The sequence below is a fragment of the Rattus norvegicus genome, chromosome 20, assembly GCF_021556685.1.
Source record: "Rattus norvegicus strain SHRSP/BbbUtx chromosome 20, alternate assembly SHRSP_T2T, whole genome shotgun sequence".
NCBI classification, from domain to species: Eukaryota; Metazoa; Chordata; class Mammalia; order Rodentia; family Muridae; genus Rattus; species Rattus norvegicus.
Window position 1 is genome coordinate 18,750,386 of NC_141553.1, and position 27,282 is coordinate 18,777,667.

At 43.3% G+C, this 27,282-nt stretch overlaps 1 protein-coding gene and 1 long non-coding RNA gene across 9 annotated transcripts in view; one reads left to right on the forward strand and one right to left on the reverse strand.

Annotated features, from left to right (window-relative positions):
- The window catches only part of LOC120098901 (uncharacterized), a 120,146-nt gene that overhangs the window by 58,266 nt on the left and 34,598 nt on the right, over positions 1–27,282 (reverse strand). For 2 of the 6 annotated variants that reach the window (XR_015645748.1, XR_015645747.1), the window contains exon 3: positions 9,548–9,624. The exons of the other annotated variants lie outside the window; for them this stretch is intronic. This is a non-coding gene — a long non-coding RNA (uncharacterized LOC120098901). The remainder of the gene's footprint in view (positions 1–9,547; positions 9,625–27,282) is intronic. 6 annotated transcript variants of the gene reach the window in all.
- The window catches only part of Phyhipl (phytanoyl-CoA 2-hydroxylase interacting protein-like), a 130,235-nt gene that overhangs the window by 26,738 nt on the left and 76,215 nt on the right, over positions 1–27,282 (forward strand). The window lies entirely within an intron of this gene.

Sequence of the window (27,282 nt, forward strand, 5' to 3'; positions counted from 1 at the left end):
AGGGACCCCATTCTTGTACCTTGTGCTTAGGGGTAACTTATCAGGAAGCATTCTCCTAACACAGAGAGATTGAGCTATCTCAGATCCAGGACCCCAGGCAGTCAGTGATAATCACTCCAAGGAAGACTATAAAATTCTAGCAGGTCTCGGTCCTAAATAGGATGTCTTCGTCAACCACTGCCTTCCCAACCCTGAGCAAGGCTCAAGAATCTATGTGGAAGAAGAGGCAGAAAGAGAGTAAAAGCCAGAGGTGATGGATGACTATAAGGAACCAGTATGTTCCAGACACAACAAGGCTGATGGACACACAAACTCAGAGTCTTGTGGTGACACGGGCACAGGTTCAAGCCAGACAGGGTCGAAGCACTGAAAAGAGAACGTGGACATGAGGTGCCACCCCTACCTAAGAAGTTAACTAAGGTCGACACCCTCTGGTAAAGGGAAAAATCAGTTTCTCCCCAGTGGCTTATCACCAGGTACACCAACCATACTCCAGGGCGGGTCCCATAACCAGGGCTAGTGGCTAACACAGAACAAACCCAATGGGATTTTTTTGGTGGAGGTGTTTTGTTTGTTGTTTGTTTGTTTGTTTGTTTGTTTGTTTTTTGCTTTGTTTTGGTTTTCTCTTATTGGTCCTTTGTTTATTTTGATTTTTGTTTTTGTGGGGTGTTTCTTTGGTGTGTGTGTGTGTGTGTGTGTGTGTGTGTGTGTGTGTGTGTGTGTGTGTGTTTTCCTGGAGAGGAACTTGAAGATGAGTGGATAGGGAAGAAGTTGGGAGGAATTTTCATCAACATATATGAAAAATTTTTTTCAAAAGATGTCCTAGCTGGACATGATAGCAGACACTTGTAATCTCAGCTATTCGGGAGACTGAGGCAGGAGGATTGCAACTTTGAGGAGTACCTGACAACTTGGAAACACTTCATCTTTTTGTTTTTTTAAAGAAACTTTTGGAGAAAAGGCTGGGCAGACTGCTTGGTGGCACAGTACTTGGCTACCGCGCGCCAAGCCTGGGTTTGTCTCTAATAATCGAGGATTTAAAAAGAACATAGTTAATAAGAACATAGTCACTCTCTGAATTTTATAGATCTGGGAACTGAGGCTTCCAGTCGGCCGCAGCAATAGTAATGGGACCAGGCGTCTGTCTGAGCAGAGTCCTTCCAGAGTGTTCCCGCAGTCCTGGGGCAAATATATTTGTGTGAGACAGGCAAATAGAGCCGGCAGGGAAAGAAGGCAGTGTCTTTTAATCTGTCCTTGTAGCCAGACTGGGTTTAAGTATGAAAAGGTTTTTTTTTTTAAACCGAAAGAAGAAATACATACCTTCTTTCCTTTAAATTATTCTTCGAGTAAGTCCACAGCACACATTGAGCCTCCCCTCCCATTTGGATCCCCATCCCATCAGACCTCTTTCTTCCCTAAATATTTCCTTCGCGCCATGCCCTAAGCACACAGATGACCTACATACAATCCGGAATCCCCAGGTGAGAGGAAACATGAGAGGAGCTTGGTTTCCTCATTAGGGTTATCAATGCTATTCACGAGAATAACACTTTTTTAAACTTGTATTTTATTATTATTTGTTGTTGTAAAAATATAAAAATGAAAAAAAATGTATTGTTGTCTTTTACCTTGCTGGGTCCGCACTGTGGTGCCCCAAGGTATCTGCTAGATATTTCTGCGGAAACACATCCCAACTCCACGGCGGCCCAGTGTCTCCTGCTGCTGCACACTTTCCTACACTCAAACCCTCACATAAAAGAACACACAACACAGTAATCTTTGACCCAATTGATAGGATATAATTGCCCACCTAAACATACAAAGCCCAGTACCATCCATCCCTTAAGAACATTAATAACAACCTGTAAATACGCAGAACAGAATCTTAACGTCAGCCTCCATTGTCCTGCCACGGCTTCTCTCTCTCTCTCCTTCCTGTCTCTTCTCCTCTCTATTCCAGTCTCCTCCTCTTCCTTCAAACTTCTCTCCCTCCTATCCTTCCTTCTCCTCCAATGACAGGCCTCCTTCTATCCTGTATCTGCCCCTCACCTGTATTTTACAGATTCAATGGGGGAGAAGTTGCACCTGATTCCTGAGTACTGACTAGGCAGCTGTCCTTGGGGCAGTGGAATTAGCATCAAAATACAGATAACTTCAGGACAAACCACAACAATTATTATTATCTTTAATCTTTTCTTTTTACAGTCCAGTTGTTATCCCCCACCTTGTCTACCCTCTGACAGTTCCTCATGTCACCCCTCAGCCCCCCACGCCACCCCTGACCCTGGTCTCCAAGATGATGTCCCCATCCTCTCTCACCCCGCCCCACCAGGACTCCCCACTCCATTGGGGTCTCAAGTCTCTTGAGGGATTCGGGATACAGAGCCTGGGATGGTTTCTATATGTTCAACCCAGGGAGTGGCACTATTAGAAGGTATGCCCTTGTAGGAGTGGGCGTGGCCTTATAGGAGTGGGCGTGGCCATGTTGGAATAGGTGTACTGTGGGCATGGGCATTAAGACCCTTATCCTAGCTCTCTGGAAGCCAGTGTGACGATGCTAACAGCCTCCAGATGAAGATGTAGAACTCTCAGCTCCTCCAGCCCCATGCCTGCCTTGATGATAATGGACTGAACCTCTGAACCTGTAAGCCAGCCCCAATTAAACGTTGTCCTTTATAAAACTCACATTGGTCATGGTGTCTGTTCACAGCAGTAAAACCCAAACTAAGACAGTGACCTCCCTCCCCTTTTTTTCACTTTCTGATTTTTGCTCATCCGACTCTACATTCAACCAGAGGAGGTGGATACATATTTCCAATTCATTAGAAGTTTGCAACATATGAGAACTCGTTTTCTCGGTTCCTGACACCTGTAGCTGCTTCGGTACGTATGACCTGTCCGTACATACTGAATACACGGGAAAACAAATTGCCCTAGGGAGAAGAAACCATTGCCAAACCGTGTGCAAATCTCGATGGATTACACTGGGGGGAAAAATTGTGATAAAGGAAACAAAAAAAAAGCGCATAAAAAAGGATGGGTGCTAAAAATAAGTCTAGGGCAGCCCATGTCAACGGCAACCCTAAAGGTGAGAATTTAGTGAGCTCTACCAGGTCTTTCTGGTGAGATGGAATTTTAAACCCCAAATAATCCCTAATCCCTTGACTAGATCTAGGCAACATCCTATTTTTAACTCAGCTCAACCCATCCCTTAGAAACCTTCTCTATTACCCAAAATAGCTGACCTAGGATGAAAATTAATATCTACGAGACAAACATGCGTTATATGCGGTGGTAACTGCTAGGTGTTTTTTCCGGCAGCACCTCAGCGTGCACACAGGGCTCATGGGATATAGTTTTCTACTCTCTTTGCTTTATAAGTAACCGGTAATTTAGGTGATTCCTTTTGTGCTGTTTCTGGTGACCATACTCTTGTCTTGTCTGTGACATCCATCTATTCCCAAAACCACTGACTTGACTTTTGTCGGGACCGTTCTTTCTTTTAAAAACTGCTGTGTAAACTCTGAAGCCAGGGGCCACATTTTTAGATTGGCTTATGTCGCTTACCCAGAATGCACTGGGTATTCCTCCATGGAGTCTGTTCTTATTTCCTACTGAGTAATATTCCAGCATTTGGATTAACGGTAGCTGGCTGAACCGTTTCATTCACTCGCTGCCAAAAAACTGGTGTGTCTTCAGTTTGAGGCAACTATTAATATGCTACTTAAATATTATAGACAGTTTTTAAATGTAAATACAAGTTTTCCTCGTCTCTAAAGAAAGCTACTTAGAAAGTACTGTTGGGTCATGCAGGGTATAGACACACCTTCCTAAGGAAATGTCAAACCCTTTCCTGCTTGACTATGACATTAAACGTCTCTACAAGAAACATGTGAAAACCCCGGGGCTTCCACACTGTCAAAACTTGCTGTTCCTAGTTTTGGGGTGAAGGGTTATTTTTTTAATTACTCACTCTGTGATGGGTGTATCGTACTATGAACAGCACATAAACTTGCCAAAAGATGCCGAACATATTGATCACTGGGAAGACAAACTTTTTGAAGCCTAAGAATGTGATACCTGTTATGTTTTCGTTTAAAATACAATTACATCATCTCTCCACTCCATTTTCCTCCTCCAACCCTTCCAATGTCTGCTCTTTATTCCCTCTTAAATCTATGGCCTCTTAGTCTTTATTGTATACACACACACACACACACCACATATACCACAAATACCACACACACACACACATATACAACATATACCACACACATATCACACACATATCATACACGCATACCACACACACATACCACACACACATATCACACATACAAACACACACATCACATACACATTACATACACATCACACACACACCACACATATACACACACATATCACACACACACATATATCACATATACATCACACACACATACACACCACATACACACACATTACACATCACACACACATATACCACATTCCATATATACCATACACACACACACAGCACATACACATCACACACACACATATCACATACACATTACACCACACACACACACACACACATATCACATACACATTACACCACACACACACATATCACATACACATTACGCCACACACACATCACATATACATTACACCACACACACACATCACATATACATTACACCACACACACACATATCACATACACATTACACCACACACACATGTCACATATACATTACACCACACACACATATCACATATACATTACACCACACACACATATCACATACACATTACACCACACACACACATATCACATATACATTACAACACACACACACAGATATACCACATACACACACATTACACATCACACACACATATACCACATACCATATATACCACATACACACACACATATCACATACACATTACACCACACACACATATCACATACACATTACACCACACACATACACACATATCACATATACATTACACCACACACACACACCACATGCACACACATTACACATCACACACACATATACCACATACCATATATACCACATACACACACACACATATTGCATACACATTACAACACACACACACACACACACACACACACACACACACACACACACACACACCATATAACTATACAACCCTCTGGTTCCAGTTAGCATTGCTGTGTCAGTGTTGACAACTTAGTATTGGATAACCAAGGTGCCATGTTTTATGCTAAAAAGATAAAAACATTTGTTTTTTCTGGGAACATACAATTGTGGAGATGTAGGAAGAGCTGATCTAAGCTAGATGAAGCCTGTGTTCTGAGAAGTCAAAAGGAGGCACAATAAAGACGCTGGAGGAAGGCCCAGTCTAAAAATAAGAAAACACCTCGTACCTGCCCACTCCCCGAAAGCCACTTGCTAAGTCTCTCTAATCTGTTGTAAGAAATCAGGGGAAGAATTGATTTCCCAATAATGGATTTTTGACAGTTGGTTAAAAAAAATGTTTTCAGCTGAAATGTGTAATTTTTTTCTGTGCTATTTGAAAATTCAATAGTCCCTTCCCTACAGGAAGCAGCGTATTATGAGCAGATAAGTGGAGGTAAAGTGAATTATGGGGCATCGGGCTCACAATAGGTCTCCATAAAATCGAGAGAGACACTTCAGTGGTTTGTATAAGTGCCTGAAATGTGAAGGGTAATTATGGTCGCAGAATTACCACCCTGTCAAATGCAAGCACCCCCAACAAGTTGTCCTTCCAGAGAGTTCACGATGTCTCCATTCCCTTCTCTAGTTCCTTTCGGTTGCCTGGAAGTGTGGGCTCCCTCCTTCCCTTTATTTCTGAAGGATGCACGAGACCCAAGCTGTTTCTGCTCTTAGGGTCTCATTGTACCTCCGATTTCCCCCCAAGCCTTTTTTCCTCATGTGTCAGCCTAAAAGCAAATTTCTCTCCTTTGAGGTTGAGAAGCGCTGTCGGCTGAACTTCATAGCACACGTCTGAGTTTTGGTTGAGCTGTTTTTTTCCACTTGACTGTAGTACGTTTCCATCACATTTCTTCTTGCACTGATCCTCGTGGTGGATTCGTTATTTCAAGCCATTTAAGCCCAATACTAAACTGAGTGCTTCACTGTTTGGTGAATGATTAGCGCCCAAGAATGCTGGTTTCCACAAGCTTCTTACAAGGTTGTTCTATGGTATGCTGCCTCAGGGAAGTCCTTTGCAGCCAATCATTTTCCTCTATTCATTCTGAAAATAAGAAATAACACTCTCCCAGGAGGAAGAATGACCTGAGAGTAGGTACGATAAAAGCTTGGGGTACAGGCACGGGGTGATTTGTGTAACTGTTCTGTTGTGGACCCATGGCAGGAGCTTGGAGAAGCTTGCTTCTTGTTACCATGAGAAGCGTCATCTCTTGGGTTTCAGAAGAGGGAGGAGTCGTTGTGGGATCTGTTTCCCAACACAGAGTAAGCCCTGGAGCTCCTCCGCTGTGCAAAATCTGCACGGGGAACTAGGGAGATATCTGCCTTGGATACCTTTACACAGCCTTCGTAGTTAATTTCTTTTTATTGGTTATTTTATTTCTTTACATTTCAAATGGTATCCCCCTTCCCAGTTTCCCCTCCTCAAACCCCCTATCCCATCCCCCTCCTCTTGCTTCTGTGAGGATGCTCCCCCACCCACCCACCTACTCCTGCCTCCCCACCGTAGCATCCCCCTACGATGGGGCACCAAGCTTCCACAGGACCAAGGGCCTCTCCTCCCACTGATGCGGGACAAGGCTATCCTCTGTTACATAGGCAGCTGGAGCCAGGGGTCCATCCTTGTATACTCACTGGTTGGTGGTTTAGTCCTGGGGCACTCTGGGGGGGGTGGGGGTCCGGTTAGTTGATACTGTTCTTCCTGTGGGATTGCAATCCCCTTCAACTTCTTCAGTCTTTCCCCTAACTCCTCCATTGGGGATGTTGAGCTCAGTCCTTTGTAAGGAGGATAACTTGTGCAAACTTAGAGAAATATTGTCTAGATGACTGTGTGAAAATATGCACAGAATGAAGAAAAAGCTTTAACCCCAGTTTAACAATTCCACAACACTACAAGCTTAGGTTAACCTAGCCTGGGGCCCACAAGGTCCCAGGAACTTAAGGATCTTTCTCCTCTGACCACTCTGCAACCGTGTGACTGATGAACCAATGACCTAACACCTGCCTTGCTTAGAGCCTAAGTCCAGTCAGAGCAGGTATGGTGTCATACTGTGCTTAGCGCACTGCTGAGGGCATAGGAGAAAAAGCAACTTTCTAAATAAACATCCAAAATATGATTGGAGCATGAAACTAATGTCAAAATCCATTTCAACTGGTATTCCAAGTTACTCGGGAGTGACTGATCAATTCCCCTCGGCTTATCTTGTCAGCACAGAGAACAATTACTATTCGGTGCGTGCGAGCGATTACGGGTCTTTTCCATGTTTATATTCATGTGTATGATGTGGGTGGCTGCGTGTCTTCCTGTGAGCTTGTGGAGGCCAGAGGCCAAGGTCAGGGGTAAACCGTTCACCTTTTCAATCACCCTCCTCCTCACTTTCGGAGTCAGAGTCTCTCATGGAACCTGGAACTCACTGGTTCAGCTGGACTGGCTGGCCAGCCAGGTAGTTCTAGGAATCTGCTTGGCTCTGCCTCCCTAGCGCTTGGACTGCAGGGGCCACACTATCAAATCTGGTCTTTGCCAGACAGACGTCGGGGTCCTCGAGTTTGTACAACAAACACTTTACCAGCTAAGCTATCTCCTTCGTCCCCAACTCCAGATCTTTAAGGTAGGTCTATCTTTCTCATTTTCGATGATACTAAAAAGTCAGCGTAATTTGGCTGACAGACATTTCTGAAGCGTAACAGCACAAAAAGGCTACTGGCACAGGCAAGTTTGACTAGAGGTGTAAATTGGGATAGATTCATGGAATTTAATCGTCAGTAAAATAAGTCAATCCTCGTTTACTTGGTTTTTACTAAATATTAGTTCTCTAATCTCTCCTGCTGATAGGAGGATCCAGTTTTTCCTTAAACCTTTTTTAAACATTTAATTAATTAATTCGTTGATTAATGTGTGTGTGTGTGTGTGTGTGTGTGTGTGTGTGTGTGTGTGTGTGTGTAGGGAGGCATGCACATGCCATGGTGTACACGTGGCGATTGGAAGACAAGTCATAGGAGTCAGTTCTCTCTGTGCACCATGTGTCCTCTGGGACTGAACACAACCTGTCGGGTTTGGAAACATCAGTTTTTTATCTACTGAGCCATTCAGGCTGCTTTTTCCATTAAAAAAAAGAAAATCTCTGTCTACAGTCCAATAACCCTCACGGATCTCCAGTCTGAGTACTCTACATCACAACCCTACAATCTAAAAGCCAGCCGTTCCTAAAATGGCTTCAGATCCTGAACCCCAAACTCTAGCACATGAAGGAGTGTATGTAACAGTTCAGATAGAAAGACTGAATAAAAATTAAAAAGTCGAAATGGGAATGCCCCCCCATAAGCATCCTCTATTATTCGGATCAATGTCAGGAATCGGTACACCTAAGGACCAACAACCTCCAGACGAATGGAAGACGCTCCAAGATCTGAGGAGGCGCTTCCTTTATCTCCCAACTATGGAAGAATGTGCGGCAGAGTTTTAAAAGGACAAGGTTGTCCCACACGATGGCAACCAGCATGGGAACGTTTTGCCTGAAGAGGAATGGCGAGAAATGCTTTCCTTCCTTCCCTGCCTAGTCGCCACTTTTCTCCTTCCGGTGCGCACAAACAGGAAGAGGGCAGAGTTCCCGCGCTATCAATCGCCGACTCCGAGTGGGGACACAGTCTGCTTTCTGTTGAGAAGGCTGGCGAAAGGATGGAAAGGATCAGGCCAATGCATTTTCCATGCTTGTTGTTTTGGTATGCAGGTGGCTTGGATGGTCCCTATGGTTACATGCCCCGCCCCGTTAGCCCCGGCACTTCCTTCGAGCAGGCGTTGGTGAAGAAACAGAGTAGATGGGGCAGCAGGAAAAATGCCTAGCCAGCAGTTTCGGTGGGAAAAGACATGGGTTCAGAATGATGCAAGAAAGAATGGTTTGAAAAGCAGAGACAAAGGTAGGAGAAGGATGCCGAAAAGAATGCTGGGAGTAAATGGGGGGAAAACAAGGTTTTTATCCACAAAGGGACAGAGAGACGTAAACAAAACAGTTCTTACAAAACCAGATCCCTGGGAGTTTTGAGCTCCTGAACTATTATCCGAACTTTTCGAATGTAAGACATTTGAGGCTTATTTTAATACTAAAAATATTTTTTTCAGTAAAACCTGGATGTTAATCTGTTTAATGGTATCGACATCCTCGTGTTTCTAGCCCTAGGGATACGGTTTTTCAGGTTTTTGAATCACGTTATTTCTTAAATCTTAAAGAACTAGGGAAAGAGTTAAGGAGACCAACCTCTGTGGAATATCCCATGCATCTGGCCTTTATTTGTGGGATTCCAATATTCTCTGAAAAGACTGAAACAGAGTTTACCTGATGAGTCAGGTACAAATCGTTGTTCAGAATGATCCTTTTGGCCAGTGGATTGTGAGGGCCTCAGAAGGTAAGCACTGGAAGAAACAGAATTTTTTTTCCTTAATCTCAAACTCTGGGAAATTATTAGCATTTCTGCTTTGTTTATGCTCTGGTACAAATTAAACCCAACGTTAACAGGGCTGCCAGGCCGACTCAACAGGGGCCGCTTACATGTTCCCAGGAAGAGTAAAAAGTGAACGTTTCAATTGATCTTGTCCATGTAAAGTGCTCATCTGGTCCGAGGCAAGGGGTCTTCAGAGTACAGGGCACGGAGAACCAGGAGAAACAGAGCCCAGGGATGTGGGTGGGGAGGTGTTAGAGACAAGCCGTGTGGACTGGAGATTTCAACCTTGAAAATTGGAACTGGCTCCGTGCGTGGAAATAATCATCAACAGCTGGAACACGGACAGGGCAAGCCAGGAAACAACCGAACACACTCCAGTTTGCAGGACGGACTCTGCGCAGCACTGAACTTAAGTCTGGTTTGCAAGAAGGACTCTGCACTGCACCATACTGCAGTCTAGACCAAAATATAAAGGCCCACAAATTGCTAGACTAAACTTTGGAATAGAAACCATTTCAATGGAAAGAGGAAAAAAAGAAAGAAAGAAAGAGAGAGAGAGAGAGAGAGAGAGAGAGAGAGAGAGAGAGAGAAAGAAAGAGAAAGAAACTGGAGAAGCTTGAAAGAATTCTATGGGTCAGTGAATAATAATGGGTCAGTGTGAGTTTCCATTTTAACATATGTATCATGGCTGCATAAGACGTTGCTGGGGAACTTGGGGAAGGAAGTAAAGGATATTTTGGGTTAGATTAATATCACTTTTGTAAATCTAAACTTATTTTAAAGTAGAAGATTATTTTTAAAAATTATCATGGACAGGGGTACTAAAATGGATCTTGGCAGGGGAGGGGGAAACCAATCAAATAATCAAGTATGATTCTAGAAAGCTAAGTGGCCGCCATCCTATTTGGGAAGGTTCCCCCGGGTTCCTGCTTCCTGGCCTTGATCCATGGTCACAATCTGTCTTACATCTAACACAATCCCTTCCGCCATGCCTTGCTTCACTCACCATGAGAGGCAAATGCCCGTTTGTGCACGCTTTAGCCTTTTGTATTCCTGACTTAGCGCTTCTGTCTCCTGAAGCCCAAGGATGTGTCTTTAATCATTTTGGCAGTGAAGTCCAGAAATCAGTCATTTCTGTTCCTCGCGGCCTTGTTTCGAGAGCCTCTGTTTCTCTGAGAATCCCATGCACAACCCGCTTTAACTGGGAGAAACATATTATTAAGTGGACCATCTCAGTATGTAAGCGGGAGGGAGAGGGAGTCAAAAGACAGCTTCTCCAGTGTTTAAGGAAACACGTTGACTAGCTTGATTTAAAAAGAAAAAAAGATTCACATTTCTTACATAATTCAGTACAGCAAATGTGCACTGAAAGTTATGAACCACGTGATAGGCAGGCAAAGCTAGACGTCCCCTATTTCAAAGAGGATTCCTCAGGCAAAGGGACCTTGTACCCAGTGCCACTCTGAGAAGCACATTTGGGGCATTACAGGATTGTATAGGAGGACGACAGGACTCTGGCCAAGCGTACAGTGGATCCGTTCTTTCTGCTTGCTGTTAACATCTCCATATCAGGTAGGAATGGTGCTTTCCTGAGGCTCTCCCTGCAACAGATGCTTTTTTTCCATAGCACAAAGGACCCTTAAATTGTTCGCCTCGGAACAAATGGCTCTGTGACAACCATTCCTGTGAACACTTTGTTGTACTTTTCCCTAACATGTTCTTTTCCCAGCGGCTATTTATCATGTGCTCTGTGCTTGCCTAATGAACTAAAAGTGCAGGCCGAGAAAATAAACGTGAGCAGAACAACAAGAAAGCAATCACGAGCCATCGATTTAGCGGGAGAGGAGAAGGAGAAAGACAGTGGAGGCTCAGCTACGCCTGAATACCAGGAAACAGCATCTGGGTTTCTCAACACATTAATGGCACCAACTGTGCCAAGCAGAGGGCTGAAGGCGGGCAAGAGCCAGCCATGTTTATACAGAAAGAAAGGAAGGAAACAAAGAGGGGGAGAGAAAGAAAGGCCGTTCATGCTGTGGCTTCTCTTACTGAGATCATGGAATAGAATACTTCAACGCTCGGAACCGCTTGTATCAATCAGATCAGACTTCCATAACAAATATCATAGGGTTTTCTCAATGGGAACAAATCCGTCCCAGTCTGGTGGTGATGTGTAACATCCGGAGGGGGAAAAAAACCATAAAGCGAGTTCTTGGACCCACATCTAGAGTCAGGGCTAGCCTCAGCAGCACCTGGATCTATGAGTGCCTTCGGCACACCCTCACAACTGTCAAATCAAAGAGAATGTTCTGGAAAACCATTACAACACAGGAAAGGGGATGACACGGTGGGTGGGCAGGGGCTAGGGAATGGGTGGACGCAGAGGTGGTGACGTTTGGTGAGCAAAGCTGTCCAGATGAGGGCGTAAACACTCGGAGACCTAGTAGGTTTCTGCACTCATTCATTACAACACACTGGTGACTTTCCGAGTAACACCTCAGAGGAGTGTAAAAACCCACATTAAGAAGAAATTTGAGGATGGGTACGTAAGTGCTTCCACATTTCTGTTTGGATGCGTGGAAAGATTTAGTGCCTCCAATGTTTACGTAGAACCGCACTGACAGCTAGGACTTACTGGAGTAAGATGGGGCATCAAATACAATGCTTCGGTACTCAGAGCCAGCTTCTTCACAGGACTAGGACTGCTCTAAGCTACCTATCTGACAGTGTGCCCCTTTGACACGGAAAACGAGAAAACCAATTCTCAGACAATCATCTTCATTCACGACTATCTATCGAATGCTTGCTGTATGCCTGCATTGAACTCCAGGGTGATGTCAGGGAGTCAGGATTCCTGCAGGGTCTCTCCTTACAGAGGAGGTGGGAACTGAAGACTTCCTCCTGCTCCTCCCAATGTCTACCACTTCCGTGCACTGTGAAACGGACGATGACATTTTCTTTGACACTGCACAGAGTTCACCCCCACTCCCATTTTATTTTGACTTGAAGATGTAGCAACAGGTCAACATTACGGAGGAAGCGGACTATATTTGATATCCTCCAGGTGGCTTGCTGGCCCGGAGAGATAGCAAATGGTTACTTTACACAGCCAGTTACAGGATACTATGGTTGACTCCAGAATAATTTCTTTACTTCATTTAGGTCAATGGGGCATCAAGTCTTGCTTGCATGAGCACTGATCCAAATAAGAGCGCTAATGATAGCAATTTCACAACCAGAGTAATGCTCATCAGGAGAATAAATATCCAAGATATGCAACTTATAGAAAGGAAAGGTTAATCCTGCTTCAGGGTCATGGAGGCTTCAGGCCATTGCCTAAAACGGGGGGGGGGGGGGGGCAGGGAGTGTTGGTAATGTTCTGAAAACATAGAAGCCTGGACCAGAATGAACCCGATTTTTCTCTATATTCTTCTCTTTATACGTTTATTATCTCAAGGGTTTAATATAGTGGTGGGAAGGGATGTAAGAGCTAGGGATTGCCACAACTTGAGCTAGGGTTTGCCATTTCTACTGAGGCCGTAGGATTGTGGATTCGCATACGTTCTCATTAGTTGTCTGTTGGATGTATGGAGAACAGCCACGTCGTGTTCAATATCCCTACATTCCAAACTTCTAACAGCCCTTCTTGCCAAGCCTTTCAGGGAAGACAGCTGCTTTCCTCCTTACATTACCTGGGCAGCTGAAATCAGAGAGGTTTGCTTCTTTAGGGTCTTAGGGTCAGAGAATAGTGCTAAAGGGAAATAGACTTCATTTTTATTTGTTAGCTATCTATCTATCTATCTATCTATCTATCTATCTATCTATCTATCTATCTATCCCAAAGGATCCCTCGTCTAAAACTGGATTACTTGGTTTCATTTGTAGGGAAAAAAAACACTTCATTTTTTCATTGCTGAAACAAAGCTGAGAGACGTTTGTGCTACCTAATTCTTAGACGTGAAGGGAACGTGCATGGAAGCGTTTGATTGAAAGGGAAGGGTTGCTTTATTAATATTCACTCCTGTGGTGACTGGTTCATGGAAACGACAAGAACCAAAACGAGTCGAGAAAGAAGAAAACTCAGGGGACCGTTTTGGTTTGGTTTGGTTTTTTGCTTGTTTTGTGCTTCTACTGCACTGTGCAAATGCTACACATCCTTAATTGTGCTTATGCAATATCAGATTACGTAAGACCAGGTCATTGGGTAGTCTTGTGTTTCCCTTGACAGAGCAGGGTGCTGCTCCTGTGACTAGGAAATTCTGCTCTACAGCTTAGCAAGTAAAGAAAAGGCAATCAGGCTGTAAAAGACAAATGTTTAATCCCAATAGCATAAACATCTAAATTTTATTCTAATGAATTAAATGCAGATGTGAATGTGTATAACTTACAGTGAGTCTATGCTTTGGCTTGCTACTCTGTTTACTGCAACTATCAGGACATTGACTTTTTTGTTTTATTGTACCATTTACATCACACTTTAAAATATCAAATCAATATAATTCTGATTTTTGCCTATTGTTTTGAATACTTTGTTTCATAATATACATATCGGGCCCGTTATTTGAAAAGCTTTGCAGAGTGATGGCAGTGTTTAAGTCAGTTATTTACTGAATTCCAGCATAGCATCCTCTGGAGATGACTAAGGAGAGCATTAATGTCATAAGCTAAAGAGTTTAGCCTAGTAATCCAACGAGCTGGTGATGAACTGTGACTACAGGATGGTCAGACTTCATCTTTGTAGAAGGATGAATAGGCGAATTTTCATGTTGGAATACTATAGAGTACTTCTCAGACATGAAGAACAAGCCAAGGATGAGAGCTAAAAACCCTGCCCACATCCTCTCTTTTCCTTCTCGTCATCCTCCTCTTTCTTCTTCCTCTTCCTCCTCTTCTTCTTCCTCCTCTTCCTCCTCCTCCTTTTCCTCTTCCTCCTCCTCTTCCTCCTCCTCTTCCTCCTCTTCCTCCTCTTCCTCCTCCTCCTTTTCCTCTTCCTCCTCCTCTTCCTCCTCCTCTTCCTCCTCTTCCTCCTCTTCCTCTTCCCCTTCTCCTCCTCCTCTTCCTCCTCTTCCTCTTCTCCTCCTCCTCTTCCTCCTCTTCCTCTTCCTCCTCCTCCTCTTCCTCCTCCTCCTCTTCTCCTCCTCCTCTTCCTCCTCCTCTTCCTCCTCTTCCTCTTCCCCTTCTCCTCCTCCTCCTCTTCTTCCTCTTCCTCTTCCCCTTCTCCTCCTCCTCTTCCTCCTCTTCCTCTTCTCCTCCTCTTCTTCCTCCTCCTCTTCCTCCTCTTCCTCCTCTTCCTCTTCCCCTTCTCCTCCTCCTCCTCTTCTTCCTCTTCCTCTTCCCCTTCTCCTCCTCCTCTTCCTCCTCTTCCTCTTCTCCTCCTCCTCTTCCTCCTCTTCCTCTCCTCCTCCTCCTCTTCCTCCTCCTCCTCTTCCTCCTCTTCCTCTCCTCCTCCTCCTCTTCCTCCTCCTCTTCTCCTCCTCCTCTTCCTCCTCATCTTCCTCCTCTTCCTCCTCCCCTTCTCCTCCTCCTCCTCTTCCTCCTCCTCCTTTTCCTCCTCCTCCTCTTCCTCCTCCTCCTCTTCTCCTCCTCCTCTTCCTCCTCCTCCTCTTCTCCTCCTCCTCTTCCTCCTCATCTTCCTCCTCTTCCTCCTCCCCTTCTCCTCCTCCTCCTCCTCTTCCTCCTCCTCCTTTTCCTCCTCCTCCTCTTCTTCCTCCTCCTCTTCCTCCTCTTCCTCCTCTTCCTCTTCCCCTTCTCCTCCTCCTCCTCTTCTTCCTCCTCCTCTTCCTCCTCTTCCTCCTCTTCCTCTTCCCCTTCTCCTCCTCCTCCTCTTCTTCCTCTTCCTCTTCCCCTTCTCCTCCTCCTCCTCCTCTTCCTCCTCCTCCTTTTCCTCCTCCTCCTCTTCTTCCTCCTCCTCTTCCTCCTCTTCCTCCTCTTCCTCTTCCCCTTCTCCTCCTCCTCCTCTTCTTCCTCTTCCCCTTCTCCTCCTCCTCTTCCTCCTCTTCCTCTTCTCCTCCTCCTCTTCCTCCTCCTCCTCTTCTCCTCCTCTTCCTCCTCATCTTCCTCCTCTTCCTCCTCCCCTTCTCCTCCTCCTCCTCTTCCTCCTCCTTTTCCTCCTCCTCCTCTTCTTCCTCCTCCTCCTCCTCTTCCTCCTCCTCCTCTTCCTCCTCCTCCTCTTCCTCCGTTATTGGAATTTAGGACAACTCTCAGACAAACTTGGATGCCTTAGTCTCCTAAAAGCCTTTGTTCCTTCTGCCCACCAGAAGAACAAATGGGATACCCCAAGGTGTGGGAACCATCTGGAAACATAAGGACAAAAGCTTTCTGGAATGATTAAAACATCAAGAGAAAATTCATGGTTTCCCACATGAAGAAATTGGCAGTCAGAACGAGGGGGAAACACAGCAATTCTAAGTACAAGTGTGAGTACATTACTTCAGAAAAGAGGAACCCAGAAAATATTGGGGCAGCCAGGGGAACGGGCCTATAAACATTGGAAACCAAGATTCTAATCATGGTTCTTTAGAAACAGTAGGAAATACCAGAGATGTCTTAGTTAGGGTTTTACTGCTATGAACAGACACCATGACCAAGGCAACTCTTATAAGGAACAACACTTAATTGGGGCTGGCTTACAGGTTCAGAGGGTCAGTCTATTATCAAGGCAGGAACATGGCAGCATCCAGACAGGCATGGTGCAGGCAGAGCTGAGAGTTCTACATCTTCATCTGAAGGCTGCTAGCAGAATACTCACTTCCAGGCAGCGAGGACTAGGGTATTAAAGCACACCCACAGTGACACGCCCACTCCAACAAGACCACACCTACTCCAACAAGACCACACCTACTCCAACAAGACCACACCTACTCCAACAAGACCACACCTACTCCAACAAGGCCACAGCTACTCCAAGAAGGTCACACCTCTAAATAGTGCCACTCCCTGGGTCAAGTATATTCCAATCATCACAAGAGGGAAGCTTAGGGTTTGAGGAAAATGACAAGAACTTAGGCAAAATCAATAATAGTGTACGTGAGTAAACTATATCCCTAACTACAAAATACACATAACTTTCAAGTGCACATGGTAAAGTCACCAAAGTCACACAAAGTATTATTTTTTAGCCACAACAGAAGTGAATAAAAAAAAAATCAGTAACTAACACATCTGATATTTTGTTGCAGACCAGAATATACAGACAAACTTACTGGACATATTGAAAAGACAGTGTGCTACAATTCATGCCTAAATATTACTGGTCAGAAACTATTCATCCAAGTAATATAAAACAAAAGAATTATTATGAAATGTCCAAATGTCAAGCTCTGGGCAACAATGAAAAGTTATAAAGGAAAACTTGAGTGTGAGCATTTCCAGATAAAAAAGCAAAGGTGGAGAGACAAACTATTAAATAAGTTAATTAGCACGTAAGGTGAAAATCGTCCACACTTCCAGGAAAGGTAAACAATTCTCCATTCATTCACAAGTTCTTGTAGCATCTATACTGAGGAAAGGTTCTTCACAGCTCTTTTCCTGTTGGACTCAGCACATCCAGAACATGCCGACTCAATTCTCTGCATCTTAATGCTTCTGTTTATTCGTATCAACCTTGGCCATGGGCTCTTGGAAGTGTTAATGAATTAGCAATCTGAAGCCGCTTATAACTTGTGAAGATGATAATAGAGGCTTTATTCCCTTAGAGCAGCGGTACTGATGGATGGCCAGTGTGCTTTCTCAGAAGCAGAATGAAGCAGATGACTACAGGTTTTGAATGATCGGGGTCTCTTCTATCTGGTGATGAGTAAAGCTACCATTTTCTCTGAGAAGTCTCTGGGAAGGAAGGCCTGGGGACCAGAGGCCAGACTTTAATCACCCCTGGCTGACAGTCTGAGTGACAATTTCCAAGATGGTGGAATTCTTGTAGAACTCATTAAATGTGTGTAGTGCATTCCTCTGCACTCCCACCCCAAGTGACCTTGTTAGCCAATTCTTGACTAAAACTTACAGAGCATAGAAGTCTCATTCAATAATTGGGTCACTGAAGAGGAGGGCACTTATCTCCCCAAAGGAAGAAAAAGCTGTTAACTTTACCTTAAAACCGATTCAATGTATTAAATTAACAAAACCAACTTTAAAATGCTTCTCAGTTTCTCGATGTAAAATTGTATTTGGATAAAATCTGTTCCTAAAACAGATTCAAACATGGCAACTTAATAAATGTGTTTCTCGAAAAAGCCTATGGCTTGAATAATCTGACGTCTTCTGTTTTGATGGCACTATATTAAATTTGAACTATTGTGTTTTGGAATAACAAAGGGCCCTAGTAGACTGTACGTTAGAGAGAAAGATACCATGATTGCTTTGTGACAGTATTTTAACCTCTCAGATATGCTGAATCGCTCAGACGTGAAGAGAGCTAACCTTCAGTAGATAACCTAGCAGAAGAAATAACAATAACCAAGTTGTGCTTTTTCAGTCCATCTCTATTGCCTCACCCATAGACTATCAAGAAAACATCGTTACTAAATGTTGTAAAAGCCTAGATTACATAGGACAAATAAAGTTCCTTAAGAAGCTTGTTTCTCAAGTCATATGTCACCATGTTACTGCTTACTCTCTTCATCCTCCCTCACTGCTCATGGTCTTTACCAGGAGCTTTTGTCCATCCCTTTCTCCTCTTCCTTGCTTCTTCCTTTGCCCTGTTCCTCTCTCTGTCTCTCCTCTCTCTGTGTGTCTCTGTATTTCTCTCTGTCTCTCTGTGTCCCTGTCTCTCTGTCTCTGTCTCTCTGTCTCTCTCTGTCTCTCTCTGTCTGTCTCTGTCTGTCTCTCTGTCTGTCTTTGTCTCTCTGTCTCTCTCTGTCTCTCTCTCTGTCTCTCTCTGTCTCTCTCTCTCTGTCTCTCTCTGTCTCTCTCTGTCTCTCTCTCTCTCTGTCTCTCTCTGTCTCTCTCTCTCTGTCTGTTTCTCTTCCCCCCCCCCCCCCCCCCCTGTCTCCTCTCTCCCTCTCTTCCCCTTCAGGTCATTGCTTTTCCCTCAGCCCTTCTTCCAGGAAGGGTAGTGGAGGTGCTGGTAGTGTTGATGAAGCCACTACGTTGGGGGACACAGGCTTGTGCAGCATGCCGCTCGGATAACAAGGGTGAGAGAGCAAAGTGTGCGTAGTCAGCGCTCCCCAAATCTGTGGAGCCATAACTTTTATTCTTGGTAGTTTCTCTCCATTTTTGTCATATGATTTAAGATCCTTATCCTTCTCTCTAAAAAAATAGCTAGCGAGGATGCTGTCCCACTCAGCATTTCAACACAAGGCGATCTACAGCCTTGCGATGCCTCCATTCTATGCTGGATCTGGAGTTTACCCATCTATGTGTCAGCCTCACCCTGTCAAACCCAACCCTAAGTCTTTGAGGACTGACTTTGGCCAGGGCTTATAGTTTTCCCTTCAATTTGCACATAATATATGGAATTGTAAGTCAAGTTCATCATTCTAGCACATAAACTCTGTTTATGGGGGTTTTTGTTTGTTTGGTTTTGCTATTTTTTTAAAACAAGCTTACGTGTAAAGTCTTCAGAGGCCAGGATGGCATTTGAGTTGACCCCTTACGTATGTTGTCATTGTTGCTGAACCACAAACTGAAGTGACATTATTTGCTGAGGAATTCATAGACTGCAGCTGAATGGCCTTTCTTCCCCATGTGGCATCGGTTGTGGTCATTCGTGTGACTGTATACAAGTGCCAGATCCATGGGTTCTGGGCTCACATTTAGCTGTGATGGAGTTAGGTCCAGATGCCTAGAAGGCTCTGTTGTCAAGTCTGGCAACTTGGCAGTAATGACTGGGCAGGCAGAGGCTGGACGGGCATCCTTCTCTGTGTGGTTTCTGTAGCCAGGAAGCTGGATCTCTTCGCCAGACTCTAGTATGTGGTAATGGCAAACAGGAGCTCTCATCATAGCCAGCATGCTCATTAGGATGGCGTCCTTTGTTCACCGTTCTGTTAATCAAGGCTAGTCCAAGGGACAAACAAGATTCAAGTAGTTCACATAGGGGGGAAAATAACTTCTTGGACAGTTTTCAAAAACCTCCTTTAAAAGGGTCACATGGAAAGTAAGATGTGGGTGTGGCTATCTTTAAAAAACAAAACCTACCATACTTGGCCTATTACCTATTGTGTAGTTTGAGTACATTTGAAACCGGCATCTTTATGTGTTAGAGCAACCTAGTGGTTTATTTTTCATTGATTTTTTTTTTATAAAATGTAACATGGGTTTGGTTTTTTTTTTTCTCCCCATTGTTGTTGCTCTGAAAACCCTCCTTTCATTAAAGCGAATTTTAGGCATAAGTTCAGGACTACTTTTTTGTGTGATCATGAACTTTTGACCATTAACTGCTGTTTTGTGTCTGTTCCAGCCAGTTTTGCACATGCGCATAAACATCATTAAGAAGAAAAGAACCAGGGGCTGGGGATTTAGCTCAGTGGTAGAGCGCTTACCTAGGAAGCGCAAGGCCCTGGGTTCGGTCCCCAGCTCCGAAAAAAAGAACCAAAAAAAAAAAAAAAAGAAGAAAAGAACCATAGATCTTACTAACCTAACATCTCAACCAAGCGTCAACATACCATAGAACATCCTGTAGTCTAATGGCCTCTCGGTGCCCAGACACACGCTGTGACATGTTTGTGGGTCATACGATTTTCCTGTGGCTTCCGTAATCATTATTTAAATAAAAACTATCCTTGCATTGAATTGAAAGTAATACCAGATCCTTTCAGTAACAGAAATAATTCTCCCTTCTTTGTTCCTTGCCGTTCACTTGCTAAAGCACATTGGAATTTTCCTCTCTGTACATAGCTCATTGAATCTTAAAAATGTTCCTCTTCTTGGTGTTTCCAAGAACAACAATTCATTCCTAAGGTCAGAGTTCATTTTGCTAGCCTGCATGTTTTGCAGGCGATATTGAATACTCTTGACTACGTTCTATCAGGAAGGCACAGAACATCTGGTTGTCTCTTGTTACTTGAAATGCTTCCGTGGGCTTAGATACCGTCTGTCTAATCTCTCCAGTGAAGCTTTCTCTAGATAGCTCCCTCTTAAGTCTTCTCACAGTCCAAGTGAATCCTCTCATTAGATGTCGTGACCTGTTTCTTGCATATGTCCTTTTAAGTTTGTAAGGTGGAATTCTTCTAAGAGCTTTTGATTCTTTGACTCCACAGATTGTAGCCAGGTAAACTTAAGACTTTATTTTTATTTCCTCTTGTTTGCTAGTTCTCAGAATACTGATATGGTGCCTAGTAATCTTGGAAAGTGACCAATACACTATGCATTTTGTATGTATGCATGTATGTCCGTATGTCCGTATGTATGTATGTATGTATGTATGTATGTATGTATGTATGTATTCTATGTGTGCATGAGAACACACATGCCACGGCTTACATATGAAGGTCAGAGGACAACTCTGGGAGTTTGTTACCTCATGACATTTTGCCCAGGTTGTGGTAGCTGGACTCCAGTCATTAGTTTTCGTAACAAGCACCTCTATCCACCAAGTCATCTTGCTCCCCGGAAATTAGATTTTAAAAGACTTATTTTTATTATCTTAAATGGTGTGTACATGAGCAGGTGAATGCAGATGCCCTTTGTTGACTGGAGATGTAGATTCCTCCTGGGTCTGGAATCAAAGGCAGTTGTGAGAAGCTGACTCACTCTTGGGTCTTCTGAAAGAGCGGGATGAAGCCTTAACCAGGGAGCCCTCTTTCTAGCTCTCTCAAAATGTTTTGTTGAACTCCTAAGTCTTAATGAGCTTGCTTCAGTCCGTCGGAATCATTGTTTTGTTGACTCATAGACTGTTCTTTCTAGAGTGGTGCTGACACTGCGGTATCTTGAGTCTTCCCGAAAAGGACAAAGGGTCTTTGGACACTTTCCTCCCTAGCATCTTAAACCGTTGTAGGCAAATGCTATGCATTTCTTCCCAAGAGGAGGCACCAGCATTTCTCTGAGGATCTCTGGTTACTTTTAGTTCAAAAAGGTACTTTCAAAGGTTGGTCATGGATAATGTTTACTCTGTTGAAATTATTTCCAGGAATTTTTAGTGAGTGAAACTAAGACGTAATTTTTTTTAAGTAAAAATAATCATGAGTTTATACTGGTCTAAACAATTCAAGTTTTTTCTGTTTTTTTAATTAATTAATTAATTAATTAATTAATATTAACGTATAGGAGAACACTGTCATTGTCTTCAGACACACCAGAAGAGGGCATCAGATCCCTTTACAGATGGTTGTGAGCCACCATGTGGTTGCTGGGAATTGAACTCAGGACCTCTGGACAAATAGTCAGCACTCTTAACCACTGAGCCAATTCTCCAGCCCACAATTCAAGTTTTAAATGAGGACTTGTTTTTTTTTCCTTTAACTCATTTGATGATACTTGCATTCCATTCCACACATTTGAAAACAAGATCTCCTAAAGATGTTGACATAATTATTTATGGGTAAACTAAGTAAACAAGTTAATGGCCTCTATGAGAACATAACACGTATCTACATTGACCATAAAATAGTGGCAATATTAACTTCCCCTTGAGAATTGTGAAGTAATCACCCCAGACAGGGCACCGGCGGCAGACAAGATAATTAATCCACTCAAGTCTTCCTCGGTGAACCAATGGGCTTGTTGAGCTTCCTCATGGGAGCATGCGTGAGGGCCATTTTACAGGAGTACGACTCCTGTACAGCTACACCACGGAAGCGTTTCACCCCAGAACAAATCACGACTTCCTCTTTCATCTAGCTTTCCACGTTCTACTTACTCTGGCTCTACCAGAAACCGCGCGCAGCTGCAGTAGAATTACAGGGAGCCGAGAGGGTGGGACGAGAGGGTGGCATCTCAGATGAGCATCCAAGGCCGCTTCTCTAGCCGCTCTTTCTTAAACCTTACTGAAGGTCTACCGCAGGTGACAGCTTCGCAGGACATACACCCGCATGCTTAAGATCTATTTAACAACCAACTCGAATAACTGACTTTTGAAATTCTTTGAAGGATTTCTCTGGGCAATGAAGTCATCAAATAATGCACAGATGCTCTCGCTTGTTTCATTGGGTTTTGTTTTACTGAGGAATTCATTGGGTTTTTTTGTTTTTGATTTTTTTTTTTGGTTTGTTTGTTTGTTTGGTCAGGTTCCTTGTATGGTTGTCGTTTTAAAAAGATTTATAGAGGTATAGGTCACAAAGTTGTATATATATGTTATATATAATATAGTATATATTGTATAGTATAGTATATACTATAATGTATGGTATATGGTATACTATATTATGTACTATAATGTATAGTATATGGTATACTATATTGTATACTATGTGTAGTATATTGTATACTATATTATATACTATAATATATAGTATAGTGTATAATGTATAATATATAATGTAATATAGTATGTAATATATGATATAGTATGTATTGTACACAGTATATATGTTATAATATAATAAAGTACTGTTAAATATTAATACAATTGTCCAGCCATTACCCAATGTAAATTTAGATGACTTGCTTTCACTTTTAGAAAGTCCATTTTTATGAGCAGTAACTTGACTATTCTCTAGTACCTCCATATCTGCAAGCTCTAGGAAATGATTAGTCTATGGTTCATGTCTATGGAGTGTCCACTCTGGACAATGAATATAAACGGGACTATGTGATACATGGACTTTATGACTGGCTTCCTTCCCTCATTGTGAAGTATTGATGCTTCATTGATGCTGCAGTGTGTACCAGAGCCCCATGCTTTATGTTGACGTGCAATATCCTAATATAGTTATATATAATATGTATTACATTTTATTTTCCTCTTCATAAATTGATGGACATGTTGGTTGTTTCCATTCTAAGTATGTCTGCGGTGGTGGCGAATTTTGATTGACAGTTTGGTTGCAGAATTGCCTAGGGTATTCATGAGGTACATTTTGGGGATGCCTGATGCATTTCCAGATGTGGGTGCCACTGTCCCATAACCTGGTGACTGGGTCCTGACTGAATAAAAAGAGGAAAAGGGAAAAGCCAGTTGAGTGTCACTGTGCTTTGCTCTCTTTGCTTCTGGGGCCATAAGCATGTGAAAGTGCCCCACCCACAATCCCACCACCATGAACTCTGCCATACCTTGCTGCTGTAATAAACGCACCCCTTCCAATTGGGAGTAAATCCAGTAAAGAGTAAACCCCTGTCCCCTTAAGTTGCTTCTATACGGCATTGATTTTCATTTTCCTCTGGTATGGCTTCAGTAAAACATGCTGCTTACTAAGATCCAGCTCCTTCCTAATAATGTTTTGCCATGTGATAATGTCATATATAGTGCTAAGAACTTTATATGTATTAAACCATGTAATAATGCGGGGGAAAAGGGCAGGAGAGGTGACTCAGTGGCTAAGAGCTGCTCTTACAGAGGACCTGGGTCAGCTCTTAGCCCCTACATGGCAGCTCACAACCATCTGTAGACTCCAGTTCCAGGAGATTTAATGCCCTTGTCTGGCTTCTGAGGGACGAGAAACACATACATGTCCATACATGCAGGCAAACACTCACACACATAAAATGTAAAACATGAACCTTAAGAGAGATGTTTTTCTATCTTTTATTTTTCTTGGTACGTCAACATACCAAGGAAAGGGGTTACCTCAAAAGTAACAAAGGACCCCCCCAAAGTCCCTCCTGCACTTTGCAACTGCTTCAACTCAGAGTGTGAATGTGATTCTAACTCTCTGTCTACAGATCAAAAATAGATTTGATAATTTTTTTTCTCATTTTGTACATTCCCTCTTCATCAAGACAAACTGTCGGAGAACTCCAGCCACAACGGAGGAAACAGAGAACCATGTAGGCGAGCCTGTAGCTGAATGTCAAAGGTTTGGTTAGACTCATAGCTGTGTGATTCAGAAGCAACATGTTCCAAAGCAAGTGGCTTATCTTGTCTGTCCCAGGTACTTCTCTCTCAAGTAAAGAAAAAAATGGGTCACACATACTTTGTCAATCTTGTGAGGATTAAATTTCTTTTTTCCTTTTTTTTTTTTTTTTCCGGAGCTGGGGACCAAACCCAGGGCCTTACGCTTGCTAGGCAAGCGCTCTACCACTGAGCTAAATCCCCAACCCCGAGTTTGGTAACTTAACTGAGCTATCTCTGGCTACAGATCTATGTATCTCTAGGCTGTATATTATGACTACTGCCTACTCAACAGAAGTGGCCCATTATCAGGATACACACGCTAAGGTGCCTTGGCAAATCACTGAGGGAAACTTTTTTTTTTTTTGGTTCTTTTTTTCGGAGCTGGGGACCAAACCCAGGGCCTTGTGCTTCCTAGGCAAGCGCTCTACCACTGAGCTAAATCCCTAACCCCCTGAGGGAAACTTTTAAGTGTGCATTTAGCGACTGGTTTTTCTTCCTTTCTTTCATATATTGTAACATAAAACTTGAGAGTCTCAACAGGACTGAGGAGTTTCAGAAGGAAAACCTTGACTGCAGGGAAGCGTCAGGCAGCTGGGCTTCTGCCCAGCTTCCTCTTATTAGTTAGAGGTAAATACTCACTTAGCTTCCTCCATTGGGACTTAAAGCTCTTATAATAAAGTAAAATTAATTTCTCTAGACTGAGTTCCTAATTATAGCCATGGGTTTCTGTGCTCAGTGACTGAATCCAGGTTAGAGGAGTGCAACCCAGAGCCGTTTGTCTCAAATTCTGTTTGCCAGGTTCAGTTTATTCAGTAGTCCAGAGACTGCACCATGCTTGTAAATTTTTCAAGCACTGAAGTGTAAACTTAAGCTTAGCAATTTAAAAATAATATTTTATTTTATTTCCTGTAATACTGTACAGTCAAGATGACAGTAGCTCCATGATTCTTAAATCACCTTCCTTTGCTAGTTACTCTGTGTCCCACATTTCTTTTTTAGTACCAGAAAACATAAATTTTTATGAAATAAGACATTATAGTAATAAGACTTTTCAGAATCCTTATTTAATCTCTATTTTTAATTATACATGGGAGAAATCAAAGGTGCTCTATCACTGGTTCTCCTAAACATGTTTTAAAAATTGATTAGTGTTTGTGTAGCATCTGCGTATGGAAGTACTCATGCCGTAGCACACGTGTGGATGTCAGGGGACAACTTTGTAGAACTGGTTCTCTCCTCCCACCTTTACATAGGCTCTGGGGCTCAAACTCTGGCTTCTAGGCTTGTTCAGCAAATGCCTTCACCCACTGAGCCTTTGCTGACCTCCACCCTGGGGTTTCTGACTGGGTTTGCAGTTACAAAGATGTAGTAACTCTCTGCAGAGCAGGCCCAATTAGAGAGTGGCTGGCAAGTCCCACAACTGTCATGCCACGATGGCACACATGGGCACATCATGCCTATCAGGTTAATGTCACGGACCCTGGGGTTCACAGCTAGATAAGACCATTGATTCCCTTTTCCCTCAGCAGCTGAATAGCACCTTTGACACTATGAAAGAGAACCAGCAAAGAAGCTTCCAGATCAGTTCCTCTGGCCTTCTCCATAACATACAATGAACATTTGTGGGGGGTCTTTGGAATGGTCTTATCAACCAGTTCTGGTAGTCAAACAAGAGGAATGGTGAGATCCTGTGTTATTTGGAGGCTTTGGGGTCCCTCTGATCAATAGCTTATCACCCCACACCTAACTACTGGAGGTTTGATAAAAGTTTCTGAGAACAGACTTTCTAGCCATGCTGGGTATTTCCCTTTAGACACCCCTCTCTTCTGGAACCTCTCTACTCCTGGTGTTTCTCCCCTCTACTTCCCTATGACCTGGATTCTAATCTCACCCATCCCTTAAGGCGTCTCCCTCCAAATGGCCTCTTCCTACTTTCCTGGCTTCTAGAGGAACTCCGAATCAAACATGCACTAGAGATTCAAAGCTAGGAACAAGGTAGGAGGGAGAACATGTGGTATTTGTTTTCCTGTTTTCCTATGCCTCAATCAGTATAACGTTTCCACAGTAACATGTGCTTACCCACGAGTGTCAGGATTCGATTTCCCTTTACAGCTGAACGAAACTCCATTGTGTGTATGTAGCACGGAGTCACCTTCAGCCCCAGCTATAGTGAATAGGGCGCTGAGGTTATGGATATGGACGAGCAAAGATCTCTCTAGTAGGATATGGAGTCTTTAAGGAAGATGCCCCCACCTGGCAGTTCTGTTTCTCGCTTTTGGAAAACCCTTCTTCACACTGATTTCCACAGTAGCTGAATCAGTGTGCACTCCCATCAATAGAGAAGATGGGTTCCCTCCCCCGCTTCTTGATGTCATTGTTATTTGATTATTCCCTGATAGCCATTCTGATAGAAGCTCAAAGTGCTGTTAATCTGCATTCCCTTGGTGACTGAGGATGCTGCATAAGAGGTTACAAGCCCTTTGCATCTTTTTCTGAGAATTCTCTGTTTCTACAGCCCACTTTTATTATGTTGTTTGTTTTGGTTTTTGAGCTCTTGGTGTTTTCTGGCGATTAATCCTCAGTCATGTGTACAGACGGCAAAGGTTTCCTCTCATTTCATAGGCTGTCTCTTCATGGACTGTTTCCTTTGCTCTGTGGAAACTGTTCCATTTCCTGAGGTCCCATTTGTTAGCTGCTCACGTTCTTTCC